Raw genomic sequence first — 18537 nt, forward strand, 5'->3', positions numbered from 1 at the left:
CAGTTGTGTAGTTTCATTGAAAGGACTGAGCTATTCATTTAGGAAAAAGGGCCAGGTTTCAGTTTCTCATGAACAGTTTTAAACATATATATAAACAAAAGGAAAATCCATATCATGTCAAATCACTTTGTGCAACTGTACAATAGCATCATCATCATATGTCATGAAGAGCAAAGCTAGTCCTCAACCTCGGCACTTAAAGGTCTTTGTGAGACGGAGCACCGAGCATTGATCTGAATTCCGCCCGGGCTCAAACGTGGCTTGCATTTCACTTTTGAGTGTGTGTTTGAGTGTGTGTGAGAGCATATGTGAGAGAGTGTGCAGCAGTGGTAATTGCAGTCATAGCAGCTCATAATGATGTCAATACACATACACACCCAGTCATTACATTGTTGACTGTTGGCATGAACACCTGGCAGTTGGCCAGCGAACATTTTGTGTGTGTGTGTCTGTTTGTGTGCGTGTACGTGGTTGTTTGCTGAAAAAAAGGGTGAGAGAGAGAGAGAAAGAGCTCTCTCTTTCTACAGTAAAGTAGAAAGTAATGACAGGAAAAATACTAAATCTAAAACGGACTAGAGAGGATGAGACTTCAGGTTCAGGCATGCGCACGTGTGCACACACACACACACGAATACGGACATACACATGAGAGCAGTGATGCAGATTGAGATAGTGCCAAAAGCCAGCCTGTAAGTGAGCCATTTGGGATCCCAGTCAGATTGAAGCTGCTTGTGGTGTGTGTGTGTGTGTGTGTGTGTGTGTGTGTGTATATGTGTGTGTGTGTGTGTGTGTGTGTGTGTGTGTGTGTGTCCTCTTCCTTCCTCACCTTCCTTCCAAAAAGAGTGTCTCATCATTTCTTTCTTTCTTCCTTCTTCTCCCTCTCCTGTTCTTATTTGTGTTGCCAGAATCAATCAGCAGGTTAATCCTAATGCTGGTTGAGAGCTGTTGGCACTCTTTGGTCTGAGAGCTTACACACACACACACACACAAACACACAAATACACAAACACACAAACACACAAACACACAGTGTGTGTGTGAGTGAGTGTTTGGTTCAGAACATTTCAGACCCTACTGTTTCTGTTCCTCCTGAGTTCTGTTCATACACACTAAGAAGTAAAGTCTGTGGTACGGGATATACAAAAGGAGAAAAAGAGACCAAGCAGGGACCCTCTCAGTAGGTGGGAGACTGTATCAGTGCATGTGTGTGTCTATGTGTGTGTGTGTGTGTGTGTGGGAGTCTAGAACCACACCGAACTGATGTATGTGCCCCGCATTTGTATTCCTTCATGTGTAGTCCCCTCTGTGACACGCAGCAGCTCCCCCAATGTTTCCCTCAGCTCTCCCCCTGGATATTCCAGCAAATAGAAGGACAAAAGAAACTGCACTTCACGTCTTGAGCAGCAGATTTGAGCTGACAAGATATCATTGGATTACAAAGCTCATTTCACCGTAAGTTCAACGCTTGACACACTAGCGCCTGGGTTGGTCAGGCATGCAGATGGAGATGGAGATGGATCCGCAGTTCCCTCCTACCCGTCACTGTCTGTGGCATTTGCAAAGGGCATTTGCAGGGAGCCTCAGACATGACTAGCTCCTGCTCCATCTGCATCCTGTGATTGCTCCGTGGACTGAATGTAACAGATGCTTTCCAAACCACTGGAGCGACAGGACACTAGAGCGACGGGACACTTCAGTGAAGAGGCGGCGAAAAGTTACAGACACAGGTAAAAGCTATTAGTGCAATTTTAGCATTAATATGGTTTCTCTGACTCCCACATCCTGTCCTGCTAAAGGAGGAGAACCTTTGCTGGCTAGAGCACCGGCCCTTACTGAGGAAAAAAAAAAGAATTAAAAATTAAAAACACACTCAGTCAAGCGAGATAAAACAAAGACATGCTTGAGGGTAATTGGACGAGCAGGCAGGGCATTGCTGGGCTGGAGATGGGAGAAAAAAAAAGAGGAAGAAGAAGAAAACGCAAGGAGTTACAAGGCGAGGGAGCGCATCAAAGCTTGATCAGCTGCGCATTAAAAGGCGGGCCTACTTTCTTTGTCTAAGTACTTAGCCCTCACTGAGACCCCAGAGCCTTTCAACCACCACATCCCCCCCCCAAAGCCTCCGCCATTTCGAAGAGGGAAAACCTGTGTTTCCTTTCATGGTACATGTGTATTTCTGATGCGGAGCGCGGACCGTAATGTTCCTGATGGCGGGCCCCAGTGATTTGTCAAGAACGATGGTACATCTGCACGAGACGGCATTAATGATGCACTGGCCGCGGTTACAAGCTTCCTCTGTGCTGCGCAGACACACACGCCACATGACAGAATGTTACAACGTGCATCACATATGCACACACACCGCCGTTAAGATATTGTGCCCCTGCTCCCAACGCGCACAACTGAAAATCCAGCACATGCTGTTCACTATGAATGTTGGAAAGACTCACTATAATTTTATGGATTGATTTGAACCCAATTAAATTTTATAAAAACCCAATGATGATTTGATTAGACTTTTGATATTCACAAAAGGGACAAAGTGTAATCAGTCAGACCTTTGAGTAGAAGTCAATGAAGATAGACGGGAAAAAAAGAGTAGAGGTTGAGGACGCAGAGGAGAGGGCAACCGAGCCGAGGACACGCAGAGCTTCGGGGGGTGTATTGAGTTTGTGCAGTGGGTAAAGGGTTGGGTTGGGGGGGCATCTGTCTACTGTTTAATTTGCCATCTGTGAGGTGTGCTACTGCCAGGGTCCCTAATCAGGCAATCAATCACACCCCCATAAAAACACTGTCAATTACCCTCCGTCCCAAGGCTGACAGTGGCCCCTCACGCCGTTCAGGAAAAAGTTGTTTCCGTCTTACTGTGCAGGGTTTGGTTTTTTTTCGATATTCACCTTACGTCCGCTGTGGCACATTCAGAATCACTGTGTTTGGAAATCGACACCATTTCTCCATCAGTATCCTTTACTGCAACAACAGTAACACTAAAAGTCCGGCTCCAGCATTAATATTAATATTTAGATAAACCACTGCATTTGTGTATGAAGACTTTATGGGTTCTACATCTACTGGGCCACTTACGCAGTTTTGAAAAGGTTGATTGTGCTCTGCATCAATAAATTGTTAGTTATGTGTCAGTACTCAGAACATTGTCAATGTCTGCTTGTATCCTTGTGCTCTTGTTCAGTCTCCATGCTGCTATTATACACATTTTTACATCGTCCACAAGATTAGCAGCAAAGCTCAGGTCAGTGTTGGCCCTGAGATTTGGAGGTTATTTTCATTTCCATGTGTGTTTGTCCAAAGTTGGACAAAAGTGGAAATCAATCCATATCTTACTGTAGAGACCGACTCGGCCTAATAAAAAAACAACACAGTACATTCATTAGTATTTCTCATAACTTGACTGTCCTAAAAGAAAGGTGAGGTATGAGGACAGAAGGACATAAATGGTCTTACTGTTCTGTGAGGGGGCAACATGTGCAGCATATTTAAATCAATCCAGTCCCCTACTTACTGTAAAATGCAAATAATGTACTAAAAACTGCAAATAGGGTTTTTTCATACCTGAAAGTTTGAACAAAGGTTTACGTCTTTGTTATGTTTTAACTATTGGATCTGGTTCGTTTTGGTTTCACATTGCAATTTCGGGAGTGGACTAAAGACTTTAGCATGGGAATAGAACATCCAAATCCCCTATCACTGATATTGATTGGTTTGTTCACTTATTTCTTTGAAAAACCTAAAAAAAAAAGTTGTCTCTCAGTTTGAATTGAGAAAATTACTGAACCAGCAAAATGAACGTCCTCGTCAAACATTATATCTTAATGAGGCGAAGACAACAGACAATTCCTCAAATCTGAACCATCCATACAAATGTTTTCACACCGAACCATAGTTCAGTTTGATCCTAATCCAGGCCACCTCCTCTGGTCCAGATCCAGGTCCCAGGAACCTTTCACACCTGTCAGTAATATTGCGATCAACCACAGACTATGACCACAAAATGAAACCCTCCCTCGCCTTTAATACTGATAGCCAGTATAAAATCGTATGAGCAAAGAGAGAGAGAGATGCAATCTGAGTTAGCAAAGTTCTGCTCCAAGTACCTGTATACATCAATAGAAAATAGTATCAGTAAATTAAAATCTGCTGCACGGGAACAGCGAAGGACACACAGCAACTTGCTCTGTACCAGTGAGTCATTCACCATACGATTGTTGTTGAATTGCTCTATGAATAATGTGAGTGCCACCTGCAAGTCGTGCACTCAAAATACAGACTTCCTTCATTCTCCTATCAATTAACAGAGCTTTGGGCTAAGAGCCCACAAAATGTTGTGCTGCTCGTTAAAACCAGTAATAAACATTAACACCTACTAACAGAGTGAGCTCTCTTAACTCGAACCATGTGTCTGTTCCTTCCCTTTCGCTGTGCAGAAGCATCCACTTAAAACATTGGGATAAAACTAAATACTAACAGGCTAATGGTGTTAAAGGCAAACAGTAAATGACTGCAGTAGAGGAGGCAGCCACAGCCTGTTTCCTGTGTGGTTCATTACGACTGAGGGGAAGCCCTTGCACTGATACTACTGCGGCAGAAAAACCAGGAGCGTTGGACACAAAACAAACTAAACTAAAGATAATTTTTAAGATGTTTTAGTCCCAATGAACTGTTTAGTTCCCTCTCACGTTCCAAACTAGAATTCTTCACATTGTGGTTGTGTTGAGTATATTTGCAGTTCATGTGTTGTCAAGTTGATGGAGACGTCTTCTCAGGGCCACCAGACTGCCTTGCCTTATTGGTGGAGCCATAGTCTGTGGGATGGGGACATGACAGCTCCCAAAAAGTGAAGCCAAAGCATCTCCATCGCCACCGGTTGGCTACACAAATAGATTTTTTTTCCAGGAGATTTCTGTATCTGTTTGATGCCATAAAAACAGGTTTAAACATCATAATGGACAGCTGAGACCGGCTCGGCATCGGTCAAGCGTGTGTATCAGGCGGACCTTGCTACCTCAGATCACTACTGCACCGACTCCTAATGCGAAAGATGGCAGCATTCATATCCGGGATATATTGGCTTCATTTCATGATAGCGGGAGGAAGTGGGAGTCGTGTCGTCCATCTTTATATAGTCTATCAGTGAAGCTGTGGGCTGAACGGCTGTTAGGAGAAGTCTCCCTGCAGGGTTTTTCTGTCAGAAACGTTACTGGCTAAAATACTTTCTGGCCTCAGTGTTCAGTGACAGTTTGGTTAAGTTTAGGAAAGTACTTGTTTAGATTTAGGAGAAGATCATGGTCAGGGTTAAAAAAGACCCTTTCACCTTGTTATCCACATGCAGAGGCTTTAAGGCAGAACCTCCACTTATGTAGAGACCTCTTGGATTTAAAAACCTATTTGCTTATGTGTCAATATGGAAAACAGACACTATACCACGCACAATGGTAATTGTGTGTTACAAGTTACCTTAAGAGCAGTTGATGTATTTGTGGCCATCTGATAGAAATAAGTCTTATTTCCAGCACATATCTGCCACATGAGCTGCTACAGTCAATGCTTTGTTGAAGTCTAAAATGTCCTCAATAGTATTGGTGTTCTGAGGGTAGCTTACAATCAGTATATCACTGCTTTTTCACTGAAAACCACTGCCTGCTGCTGCTCATAGAAACAATGCTGCAGAGAAAGCAATATCGGATAAAGCTGCAGGTCATAAATACAAAACAAGGAGTTGCAAGCCAGAGAAACACTTGATAGAGCTGAAGGGAATCATAGAGTGGCGAACTTTAATCCCCATAAACCACTATCATGTGACAATTTCAAGACCGTTATTAATATACAGTGAGATATTAGTTACTACAGGAGCTTGATGTTTGCATAGATGCATTTACTAATCATTAACTCTCCAATCTATCTATCTGTCTCTCCATCTGTCGACCCGCTGCAACTCTAATATGGACGTCGTCAGCTTGCTAAATAAACTCCAACTATTTCTGTCACTGAGGTCAAATAGCCTGTCGAGCACACTCATAAACAAATTAATTGGCTTGCCAAAACTATGTATGCACTCTACGCACACAGACACGCACTTCAGTGAAGCCACACATCAGCACTCTTATAACCCAGGTACTTTTTCTTATCTTAATAATAATGAACAATGAATAAGTGTCTGCTAATTAAAAACATTCTTCTCTGAAAACGATTTGAATTGTTCAAAAAGGCTGGGGCTTGTAAAGAACAATGAAATGAGGTAAACAATATTACAAAATATATTAGATAATAATAAAAATATTTTTCTATACAAAAAAATTAGATATTGCAATTTCTCAGGTTTCCCCTGTCTTTAGGAATATATTTAAGCCAAATTGTAATTTACAGTATCAGATAAAGGGATGACAAAAACCTGCATCCAGTTTTAAGTATGTTATTCATCAAGCTGTGTCCTGCAAAGCTGTATTATTACAAGCAGGTAAAGGTTTGGTCTCCATTTGTCTTTCTGTTTGTTAGTTAGCAGAATTACACATAGAGTAATGGAAGGATCACCATAAAACTTGGTGGAAGGGTGTGATGCAGATCAGAGAAGAACCCGTTTAATGAAGTTGCAGATCAGGTTGCCAATCCAGGAAATGTTCTTCATTTTCTTTAACAATGCGAGATGGTTTTTTTGGTAGCATTTTAGTAGATTAGAGAATGATTCATGCATTTTGATGAAAATAAATAAATATATCAGACATGTTTAGGGGACTGATATTAATGAGTGTGTGATGTTTGGTGCAGATCCAAACAGAAATGTGAATCAAGTGAATTTAAAAGTGGTTTCATAAGGGGACTGATGTGTATTGGCAGAAGCATGTGGCCTCTGAGTGCCCTTTTAGTTTGAAATTGTAAGATGTCTCTATATACGGCATGAACGAAAAAGAGAAAAATTATGAGAATGAGAGCGCTGACATCATCAGTGACACATGAACCATATATAACTTGTGTGTTCTGCTGCTTTCAGCTTCGACATGAGGGTTCTTCACAGGAAGCGCAAAGTGGTTTACTAAGTGATTCAATGATCTTGGTTACACATTTTAGGAAATCAGGCCCTGAGCTTGTTCAGCGTTGCTCAGCAGGGATTTGTGAGTTTGGTTTCATGTATAATACACGGCTCACGCATGAGGCTTCAAACAACAGAAAGAAAAGTAAAAGAAAGAAACTGTGAGCAGTCCTTCACTTCACATTTGCAGCAGGTGCACGATACAATAAGCAGGCATTTAAGAGAACATGAGTCACGTTTTCAGAGGGCAATTTACATTCCCATCATTCTGATCCACATGAACAGCAAGTCTGTACGTGTGTATGTGTTTATAAAGCAAACCAGTAGACAGAAGTGTTTTCTTTATATAAGACTATTGCCTCGGGTCATGTACCAAAAGGTAATAAGGCCACAGCAAAGAGGTAAAGCCTTTCTGTCCGTCTGATGCTTAGCTTGCAGGTTCCCCTTTTACCTTGAAGAATACGTGGCTAATTTAGCTTTCACAAGTCGAAAAGCCTCGAGCAAGAGGTGGCACAGGTCAGAGATCACAATTCTAAGGTCACCTTAATCTAAGGCAGTATAACTTCAGTAAAGAAATCTGCTGAGTTTCACATTTACCCACGACATTACCACAAAATATAAAGGGGAACGATCTTAAGACATGCAAATGTAAGGGCTCATGGTGAAAGTCATGCAAAAAGATTTACTCTTCACCAAGAGACACGTTTGAGGGGTGTAGGAAGTAAGACAAGTGCAGCAGATGAAATCCAGTTAAGCCAGTGGAACAAAAGCCAAATAATGAAAAAGAAACGTACAAGATAATGCATTTCCATCAATAGCGCTTCTCTCCGATATGTTGCATTTCAACTCTGTCACATTTTGTTGTGTGCTTCAGAGCATCAGCCTGTGCAACGATCTGTGCCCAATGCTCATTGGTGCCACAATTCACCGAACTGTGACACCGCCTGAGGAGGTGTGCTTTCAAAACTATAACTCTCCACTCCTGCCAGTGTAATAACTCTCGGGAAAACCTAGACCATAATAGTCTTAGTCAAAGCTCCACCAATTCATATGTTCTATTTAAATAATAAGTAAAATCACTGCCTGTGAAATAGTTACTATAACCACCCAGACATATCAGTTTCTAGACTTAAAGGTGGGGTAAGTGATTCTGGGGAATGACTGTTGATATCTGAACTCAAAAAAATAAACAAATACACCCCTCCCTTCACAGTTCCTTCAGAAGCCCCACCCCCCAAATTCATGCACTATCCTGTGAGATAGCAGTAGAAGTATTTATAGAGGAATAATTACACCATCTCATTTGAGATGTAACAGGTGATGTTTCCACGTTTTATTCAAAATCGCTCCAAGACAGGATTAGTGTGCCGTTAGCTTATCCGGTTTATGACCGTTCTCATGGAAATCGCTGTCAATACCCTTGTAGCTGATTGGTTGGAATAGTGTGTTGTTGGAGTCGTCCAGCTGTCTTTGCTTTCCAGATACAGAGCCAGAGCCGCGCATTAAGACCAGATTTGTTTGATAGTAGTGGAATTTGACAAAAGTGTATTAGATTACAAATCACTTACCCACATTTAAGACCCTGTATAGTCCAGTTTCACTACTCTTTTGAACACACAGAGTAATAGAAGTCTCTGCTAAACTGACTAAATGTTACCTGTATGCTACCTGCCCAGCAAAAGCTAAACAGGATAAGATACTGTAGCTTTCTGACATCGGGCAGGGGGTGAAAACATAAATAAAAAAAGGCACATTTTGTTCCATGTCCGCAAAAATGTGTTATTAGGAAAATACTTGCTAACATGTCAACCAAAGCTCTGTATGGTTATAACAGGATAAGCTTGTGATGGAGTACTTCAGCTCCTGAGTGGTCCAGAGAAGGAAGAGTGCTTGTCACAGTTCGTACCGCCACCAAGGACAGACACACATCTGTCTCGCTCTCATAATAGAAAAACTCAAAGAATAAAGAGAGTTGTCTTATCATCTGCACCAAATTGCAAAAACTCATGTTTGTAAATGCCACCACCATAAATATATCAGATATGTCCCCAATGCCCCAGTCCTCCATCATCTTTACTAGAAAGAGGGTGAAAGAGGAAAAGGGGAAAACAAAATATATCCTTGGCAGATGTAATAAAAAATAATTCTAAGTGTTTACTTTTTATTTTTATCAAGTATTCTGTTTTTCCCCCCATTTCCCGTTCATTGTCTTATCAAAGCATTTTCCGAGGTGTCCTTGTTGAAGACCTTGTTTACTCAAATCTCCGGTTCCCAGTGGCTCCTTGCAGCAGGAAATACAAAACACTTTAAATGAATTAGAGCAGAGAATCTGGATAAAAACGAGTTCAAGCCAATCTGCTTCTAATTAAACATGCAGGTACTTTACAGTGTAAATTAGTTAAACTGAAAACGATCACACTTAAATATGGACAAAGCATAGATTTGAATTCTCTGTTTCAATTTCTAACTCAAACACTGACACACACACACACAGCTTGGCACAAACCACCCAAATCTCAGCTGGCATCGCTGGCACTCAGCCTTGATAGGTGCATGTCTGATCTTGCTCAAGTAGAAAAACAGCTTGAACAGGAAAGGAGCAAACATACAATACTGTGCACAACATCTTTCTGATCAGACAGGAGGTGCAGGTTTTAGTTTTTGTTAAATTAAACTTGTTTAAAGTTGAGCATTTGACATAATCACCAGCTAACCAGAGAAACTGCTGTGCTAGGCTTAGTATCCAACAATTTTACTTCCTTCCAATTCGAATGTATTATTTGCATTGGTGGTAGATTTAAATTTACAGATTACTATTGCAGATTAGAATTAGACTAGATTAGATTTAAAATTTGAATTGAAAATGTACATAAGTAACAGCAAATTATTATTTTTTTTTTTTTTCTGTTCTTGTAAACTATAAGAGTGCAAAAGGTTTTCATGCATTTAACTAATCTTTTATATTCTTTTATTTTCATTAGTTACTTGTGTGATTTTCTTTTTCCCGAAAAGAAATCTCAATTTCATACCCTGAGTCTGATTTCTCCTCATATTTCTCCTCATATTTCTTCTCATTCATCCTTCTCAAAAGCATAAAACCTATGAAACTAAACACTGGGGACACACAAAACCAGCAGATGCATTCACACCAAGCAGGATTACATCGCTAAACCTAATAATATTTTCTTGAACAAATCTCAGCTCTGAGTTATTTCACTGGTTTGTGATTAACTCTGAATGGCTGGAAATGACACTGCTCTTTATTTACTGAGACACTGATATGGCTTATGAGTCAAGAGCTATGTTGTGAGCACATGTGAGCACAGAGGTCCTGCTGCAGTTATTAAGACACAATGCAACAGGTTCTCCACCCTGCAAGGCAGAAGGCCAATTCTCCCTATATTCTCTGATGGGTATGACCCATATGAGGTTTCTCCTCAAACAGTGACAACATTTCGGGAAGCATACCGGACCTTCATCACCGTGGTTACAATTCTAAACAAGCAGTAAAGCTTATAAAGCGCTTTGGTAATTTTTAGGTTGGTTAGGTTCAGCAAAAGATCACTGTGTGTCATAGTGAGCGGCTTTGTCAGATAACTTACGAGGTCAATTCTTTACGGGGGAGAAAGAATTTAAAGAGTTGCTGAGAATCTTCAGGCAGCAACAAATACTGAAGAAAATAAACATCATCTTTAAAAGTTGCTGAATGAGGGGAAGTGGACCAGCAAAATCAGAGAGTACTGATGTTTCTATTACGCCCACTCCTATTTCAGTGAAGACATTCATTGGAATAACTATTACCTTAACATTACAACTAAATGCCTAACCACAATCCTTATGCTTTATAACCCTAAACTAAAACAAACTCTAACCTAAAAGCAAGTCTTAACCCTCAAGCAGCCCTTGAATTGGTTGAGGGCCGGACAAAATGTCTTCACCTCGCAAGGTCTATACTCAATATGGTCCTCAGAAAGATAGAAATACAAGTACACACCTAACTCTAGCCTCAAAGCTAAAAGGAAGCCATAACACAAGTTGTTTCCCCTTTTCAAAACTACCCTCACTTTAAAAGTGGCTCTAAGACATAAGGGAAAACATAAGAGAAGACACACAATGGGCCACTGCAACTCTGCACACCAAATGTTATTGCAACACATCAGGCTTTGCGTCAATTGGAGAAAAGCCAAGCAACGCTCCAACAGCCACTGTCTGCACTGGGCAAACTGGAAAATACATGAACACTCAAAATATGAATGTACATTATACAGATGAATACACACACACACAAACACGAGCGTTTGAACAAGCACACAGGGAGGATGTGCATCAATACATTCATGAACTCAGAAATGTCTTTGTTCCCCAATCATAAACGTACTGTACATAAACAGGCCATGAGGTCTGAGCATACTGTTCAATATGATTCATAGACATGGAGGGTGTGTGCATCAGTCAGTAATAAATCAATCTGAAGATGGAAAAAGAAGGGCACAGGGCACAATCAATCCCTTTACGTCAAGTCCAAAGTATTGCTGCATTCACAGAACCCAGTCAACCTACTGTAAATGATGAAACTTTAATGCTGCATTCAACAAAACCAGTATGCAAACTGGAATCTTGTGGTCGGCTCAGTGGAAATTGTGCACACTCCTGCGTTATGGGATTTAAAAGAGAGGTAAGCTGGTTTGGCCATGAATTATGAATTGTTCTGAAGTTTGCTGAGCTTTGTTTGCTTTCTCTGATCAGACGAGAGATAATGATGACAGAGAGATTAGAAACTAGTTTTATTTTTTTTTATTCATTTCATTGGCGGTTCACAGGAATACCAATGAGCTTCACTTAATTCTCTTGTTCACAGATGAAGCACGGCACCAGTGTGGCCTTTCGTGGCCTTTTAACCTTCAGCTTAACTGATGAACAGAAGAATCATCACCACCTCTGCTGCAATTCAGACCAAATATCCAGCTTGGATCAGGTTTAACTGCCACACCCACATGTTTATTTCTTGAAGAAAAATGGTACTTTCTTGATTCTTGTTGTTCTGGGTTTGTACCCTCATGGTTGAATGTACTTATTGCTGAAGAAAACGTAACCTCTTTGCCGGATGTAAAGAATGAGCTCTACTCACTGCTACTGATCAAACCAACCTTTCCGCCATGTTGCTCACTGTATAATCCCAACATCTCTGACAACCTCTTCACCAAACATACATCAAGGTGTGCACAGCCTCCCTACAAAAAGTTTGAATCACATTGGAAAACGAGCCGAATTTAAATTCAGGGATGATAATCTGAGACAAATTGTTTAAATTGAGTTTCAAAAATCACACGGATGAAAGACGAGAGGAGAAAAAGAGAGGAGCTTTTAGCTTCACGTCCTTTCCAGACAACCCTGAGGAGCGTCCAGACAAGAAGGTATTCAAGTGCCAAATCCCTTTAATCTCGCACATCAAAAAGCAGCTCACTTCCAGCACTTCTGTCTGTAGCTTTACTGAAATTACCCAGAACCTGCAGCATCATCTTTTCAACAACACACCAGACATGTTTCCTGGCTTTAAAACAGGAAGCACTTTTTGGGGGGGGAGAGTTGATTTAGATGGTTTCGTTGTTTGTTTTCACTCAATGCAAACAGAATATCCTCCACCTTGTTTGCATCCCTTCAGCGCAACACACTACTTTGTAGTCATAAAATGCTCCGTGTTGTTTACCTCTCTGTTTCCTGTGAGATGCGGCTTTATGTCAGTGCCTTGAAAAAAAAGTTCTCACTTTCTAATATCATTCTGAACATACTCCTCCACCCTGCAGGAAGAAAAGCAGTGCATGGTAATCTGTGGGAGACAATCCCGCCACACCCCCGAGCTTTTGTAATACAGGGAGTTCAGTCAAATGGATAAATTAGTGTCACTGCCCTTGTCCACCTCCCTGTTGGGGGTTATCTCCCCTTTGCATCACACCAACATGCATCATGTTTGATGACTGCGGGCGACTTTCCCTGTCAACTCCAAGCTGCGGCAGCTGAACTATTAATCATGGATTCTTTGTACACTCTCATGTACTCTACATGCACGTGCCCATACACCAGGTGTGTTTGGCAAATGCAAATACACATGAACAAGAGAAATGTACCATCACACAGACACAAAACAGAGGTCTGCAATTATTGGTAAATTTACGGTGCTGCTAGAAAATACATAAAAGTAAAGCAACAGTCAGTGTCTTGTGCATATGTATACGTGTGTGTTCGTGTGTGTGTGTTATCTCAACAGCCCATGACAAGTGTCAGTCAGGCTGCTGTCAAATTAAAAAGGCTGGAGGCGAGCCAGAGCAGATGAAGCTTCTTTCAGATGAAGGAATGAACAAAGACGAACTCGGCAACGGGCGCCTTTGTGATCGCACAGTTTCAAGATGATGGAAGCGTTTCAGTAGGATGGGATGTCAGATACTTCAAGTTTAATTACAACGGCGACAAAAAAACGGGGTACAGGGTTAGCGCTGAATTAACATGGAGGGACTGCGGGTTTGGGACACGCCACAATGAGAGAGTGACAGCATCATCACGGCCCCGTTTGCTATCCAAACCAAACAGAAGCAACTTCCAGTAACAGAAAGAACATTGAACTTGTTTGCTTTCTGGTTGAGAGTTCATGGGCTGAAAGTTTTTTGTTTTTTTTCATTTTGCAATTCGAGTAAATCAACAGACTAAATGAGTTCAAGTTATTTATAAAATCAAGATAAATTCAGCAATAGAAAAAAAAAAAAAAAAACTGTGCATAACAATTAGGCCCTAAAAAAACCCACTTATCACTGTTTAGTCTAAACATTTGGAAACTGACGCAGGCTACAATATTTGTCCCACATCTCTTGAATATTCTGCCCGTAAACCCAAAACAGCAAAAATAATAAATGCAGTAATAAAACTGCAGCAGTGAAACACACATCACGCTGCTGAAAAGACAGTTTTTACCCTCAGGCAACGAGAGTCATGAGCACTGGTTGTGCAATCTCACAAGTAATTGTGTTGTTATGCTGTTTGTTGTTTTTATTTTGCCCTTTGAATGTCCTCTAATGTATTTCCATTAATTCAGCTTGTATTGCTACAAGCACTGTATGTTATATGTATTTCACAATATACAATGAGTGCAATTACAATTAGTAGTAATGATGAATATATTTGTCCTGATCACTTCTGATCAATCAGAGCCAGGCCTTTTAATATCTTCATGGGATTTTACACAGGATTTAACAACGGTATGATATTAGAAGGGCAGAGAAAAAACTTTCTCGATAAAGCTATTTGCTGGACAGAAAATACATTTAAATCATTGACATAGATAGTGAGGAATAATAGCGATATTAAGAGGATTAAGAAAATATTACTGAGCCCTGTCAACTGTTGACTAATAGAATAAATACTGTCCTTGATAATAAAGCAGACTATGTGCATGTTGCTGAACAGCGGCCACAAGTGGCTATTCCAGGGTAATGGTGAATACTAACATGTAGAGTTTGTCACCCCTGTCCGTGTGTTTGTATGTTTGTGAGCGAGATTACACAAAAACAAGTGAGCGGATTTCCACGAAACTTACAGGGATCATGTGTTATGGGTCAGCGAGGAACCCATTTCATTTCGGAGCAGATCTGAATCTGGGGGCGGATTCAGGATTTTTTTTATCTTCCTTTAACATTGTGACATTTTCACAGTTCAACTCATTAATCTGCATATTTAAGGAGACTGATATACGAGTGTGTGAAATTTAGTTGGAGACCTGATCCAGTAATGTCAGTCATACAGCAATATTTCTGTCTTAAAACTTTCAACTTTTGATTTGTCAGAGAACAAAAAAATGTTCTTCATAAAGTGTAATAATTTGAATTATATGGCAATAATGGTCAGCATATCAACTTCCCAGCTGAAGGTCTATACATCAGAGAGGATAGATCATTTGGCAAACTGTTCCACGGGGTCCAGTCCTGCGTCCCGTGGGATTATGCACATCTTTCCCTGTGGGGCTCCTTCGTGTCCATGTCCCCAGGAAACTCGTCACTCTGACTCAGCCAATCTACCGATAATAGCTCAGCGGAGGTCATCAATCATCACAGTCAACCCAAACGCTTGGTTGAAGTGTGCGGCTTTCATGATGAATTCTCATTATTATGATGTTCCCAAAAGATTATTTCTCTCCTCACCTTTGAGTGCATGTGCTCCTATATGCATGTGATCCATACAAATTACCATTGATAGCCTCCTTTTATTTCACAGTGTGTGCCGGTGAGCGGAGGACCGTGCTGTGAAATCCATGCAGCGCTTTCACTCTCATAATGAATCGTTCGCCAGGAAAGATTCCCCCATAGAATACGCGCTGAAAGCCTAAAAAGCCATTGGTAAATGATTACATTTGAAATATACCTTTATTAAGATCAGATGTGAATGCAGATGAATTGTGCTGATGAACAAAGTGTCAGCAGACAAAAGCCCAGACGAAGGACAGAGCATTACCATTTCTAAAAAGGCGATGAACGCTGGAGAAGAACAGCGTCACCTCGTAAAGAGCTCCTGAAGCCGGGCACAATGTAAATGGCACAATGGGACATCGCCACTGAGGGGCTGGAAGAAAGAAATCCCCTCATGAGCCGTGGGAGAAACAGACGTATAAATCTACAGACAGCAGAGACAAGATAATGACAACTGTTTGGGAAAAGAGAAAAAAAGAAAAAAGAGTTGATGCAAGTCATCAAGTGGCAGCGGTGGGTGTCGAAGAGACAGATGTTTAAAAGGGGGAATTAAGGTATCGAAACGCTGTTGAAAATATTCTTTGGTACTGGAGACTCAACCTGTGCCTTCGCTTGGGTACGCTGAGCGTGCACATGCTGTCTTCTATCAGGCAACACAGCACATTCTTTCAGTTCATTAACGGGGACATATGAGCCAGGCCTTGATGGGCCGGACAAATGTAATGTAAGTAAATGTTTCTGTCCTTGGAAAGACAAGTAGAGCTGAAACGAAAAGAGACTTTTATTGATTGTGCAGTCGAATGTGTGTTTGTTGCGTGTGTGTGTATTGCAGGGATGCATTGCTGCTGAGTGTGTAAGACGTCATGCTCTGCAAAACCTGGTACAGATCCAAGTCATTTAAGACTCAATTCAACCTCGATTTCAGCTCTTGTATCCAAATCTAACCGTTCCTCGCCCTTCAATTTGCAGGTGCACGTTTCTTCACACGTGCACATTTAAAGCATCTCACACACACACACACGGTAATTCATTATTACACAACAAGGTAAAAAATTAAAAGCAGAATCTGAGGAGACGAGTCCCCGGGGAGGCTAAGAATATGCACAAGTGAGGTGTTCTGTTTACTCATATGCTAATTTATCCTCATGCTAAAGCCCACACGTGAAAATTGATTTCCTGCACTCAGCTATTAAATAATGAGCTCTCACTATCCAGCTGTTTCTTCCTATGAATCCCTTTTGCTCTCATGTGTACTAGTCTATGCACGGTTTACCTAATTCTCCTCTTAGCTTTTATTTATTTAATTTTGTGCCACAGAAACAAATAGCTGTTGGTGCTGCTTTTTTAAATAGTAGTAAGTGCTTGATGTGTTGCTCACTTGCACTCACTACCCTTGGTCTTTGGTTTTACAACCTTGAGGCTGTTTTAAAATCCATATAGGTTCTTTTCATAACCTGAATCCTGAATCTGGAAAGCGGGGTGCTGTTATTGATTCCAGGACACAGGGAGCAGTTTTAAGAGTGATAGCCTGAGCCTGGCTTCTCTGTATTAAGAACTGTGGAAGTGAAAAAAAACACAGACTATGTGTTATATAATAGGAGACAATCTATAGTGCTCGATACATAGTGTATATAGAGAAAAGAACATGTTCTCAACTTCAAGCTGTGTAAAGGTAGATGATGCGAAGAAAAAAAAAAATCTAATCTCGCCCTCCCTCCCTGCCTACTGATATCAGCATTGATTAGTTGATGATTAACTTAATACAATTTTATTAATTTAGTTGAATTTAGTCAATTTCATTAGGTTTAATTTGTTTGATTTTACTCAATTAATTTAAATCAATTACATTTATTTCATTAATTATTAATTATAACATTTTAATGTATTACTTAGGAGTCCTGGGTTATTTTAGCCATTTTTTATTGGTTTTGAATTTGCCTTTATATACCACATACATTTTGTTTTACCATGCCATTGCTTGGTATCTTTTTTCAGCACAACATTTCCTATATTACCAGACATTTACTTTTGCACTTTGACATAGTATATCAACATATTGGACCTAAGAATTTAGCATAGAATCTATATGGAAATGTTTTTTTTTCTTCTTCTTCTTCTTCTTGTTCTACTTTACTCCTTTTTATTGGGGTATCCTGCTGTGTCATTGCATTCCTTCACTGCACAGAACAAATGAGGTAATGCACATCATCACTGGGCAGGTACACGCATGCAAATCTACAATCCAGTGAAAGCATGCACTTGTGAATACATCAAATCATCAGAGACTGCGTTTGCCAGGAAGCTTTCTGAACACAAACCTGGCTCTGTTTCAACAAGTAGGTCACCAAGGAAATGCACGGTGCCTGGCTGATGATTGGTTCAGACGATTGGATCAAAACGTGTAAACAATCAGCTGATGAATTAACGTCTTAGAAAGCTGAGTCATCATTCCTACACGATCCAGGCTGAGACGTCTCCATTGCAGCTTATGCTATTCCAGTTACGTGATTAGGTTTTATGTGTTTTATCTTGCTGAATGGTACTTTCAGCTCAGGCAGAGAAATCATTTCCCTGCAGAGATAGTCCCTTATATTTCATCTCATACTCAATATACTGCTCTTGATCAGTTGAAACTCTGGTCACATGGTGACTGAGTGAGTCTCTTTGCATTTGGTCTTATGAAGATTGTCACCAGCTCTAACACACAGTGACGCTCATATTACAAAAACTGTCTCCCTTGTTTATTTGTGATATGAAGTAAATACAGTAAATTGGACAAAAAAAATAACAACAAGCTCTGCAGGTCATAGCTCAGTAAGGATGGTTTTCACACTTACCTTGTTTGGTCTGGACTTTCAACTCTAGTCTGACCCAAACTAACAGGTGTGAAAGGTGCCTTCAACCACGGTTTAAAAACGTTTTTAAAGAATGTCTGTATCAGGAGGACGAGTGTCTGTGCCTGAAGGTGGTGATGCTGGTAGGGATACCATAATAATTTCACAGTCGCAACATAATTAACTAAATGAACCAGATCTTTCATTTTCTCCATTCAAACGGAAGGATTACTACCTACCTATGTACGTATGTCATAGAAAAAATGCTCTAGTGCTTTCCCTAAATTGAAATCTGAAAGCAAAACTAACGATATCAAATGTTGACAATGGAACACAGACCTTGGTTCAGATCTTGGTTCTACAAGTGAACATCAGGAAAAAAAAACTGGCATAAAAAAAGAAAAGAAAATCCCATCAAATAAAAGCCAAAGAA

The 18537-nt window shown here is 40.5% G+C and overlaps 1 protein-coding gene across 3 annotated transcripts in view; it reads right to left on the bottom strand.

Annotated features, from left to right (window-relative positions):
• LOC117754645 (receptor tyrosine-protein kinase erbB-4-like) overlaps positions 1-18537 on the bottom strand; it is a 286366-nt gene that overhangs the window by 193197 nt on the left and 74632 nt on the right. Inside the window, exon 1 of one of the 3 annotated variants that reach the window (XM_034573683.1) lies at positions 12747-13481. The exons of the other annotated variants lie outside the window; for them this stretch is intronic. The gene's annotated coding sequence lies outside the window, so the exon portion shown is untranslated. Of the gene's footprint in view, positions 1-12746; positions 13482-18537 lie in introns of those variants that run through there. 3 annotated transcript variants of the gene reach the window in all.

Source organism: Hippoglossus hippoglossus, chromosome 21, assembly GCF_009819705.1.
Source record: "Hippoglossus hippoglossus isolate fHipHip1 chromosome 21, fHipHip1.pri, whole genome shotgun sequence".
Lineage (NCBI taxonomy): Eukaryota > Metazoa > Chordata > Actinopteri > Pleuronectiformes > Pleuronectidae > Hippoglossus > Hippoglossus hippoglossus.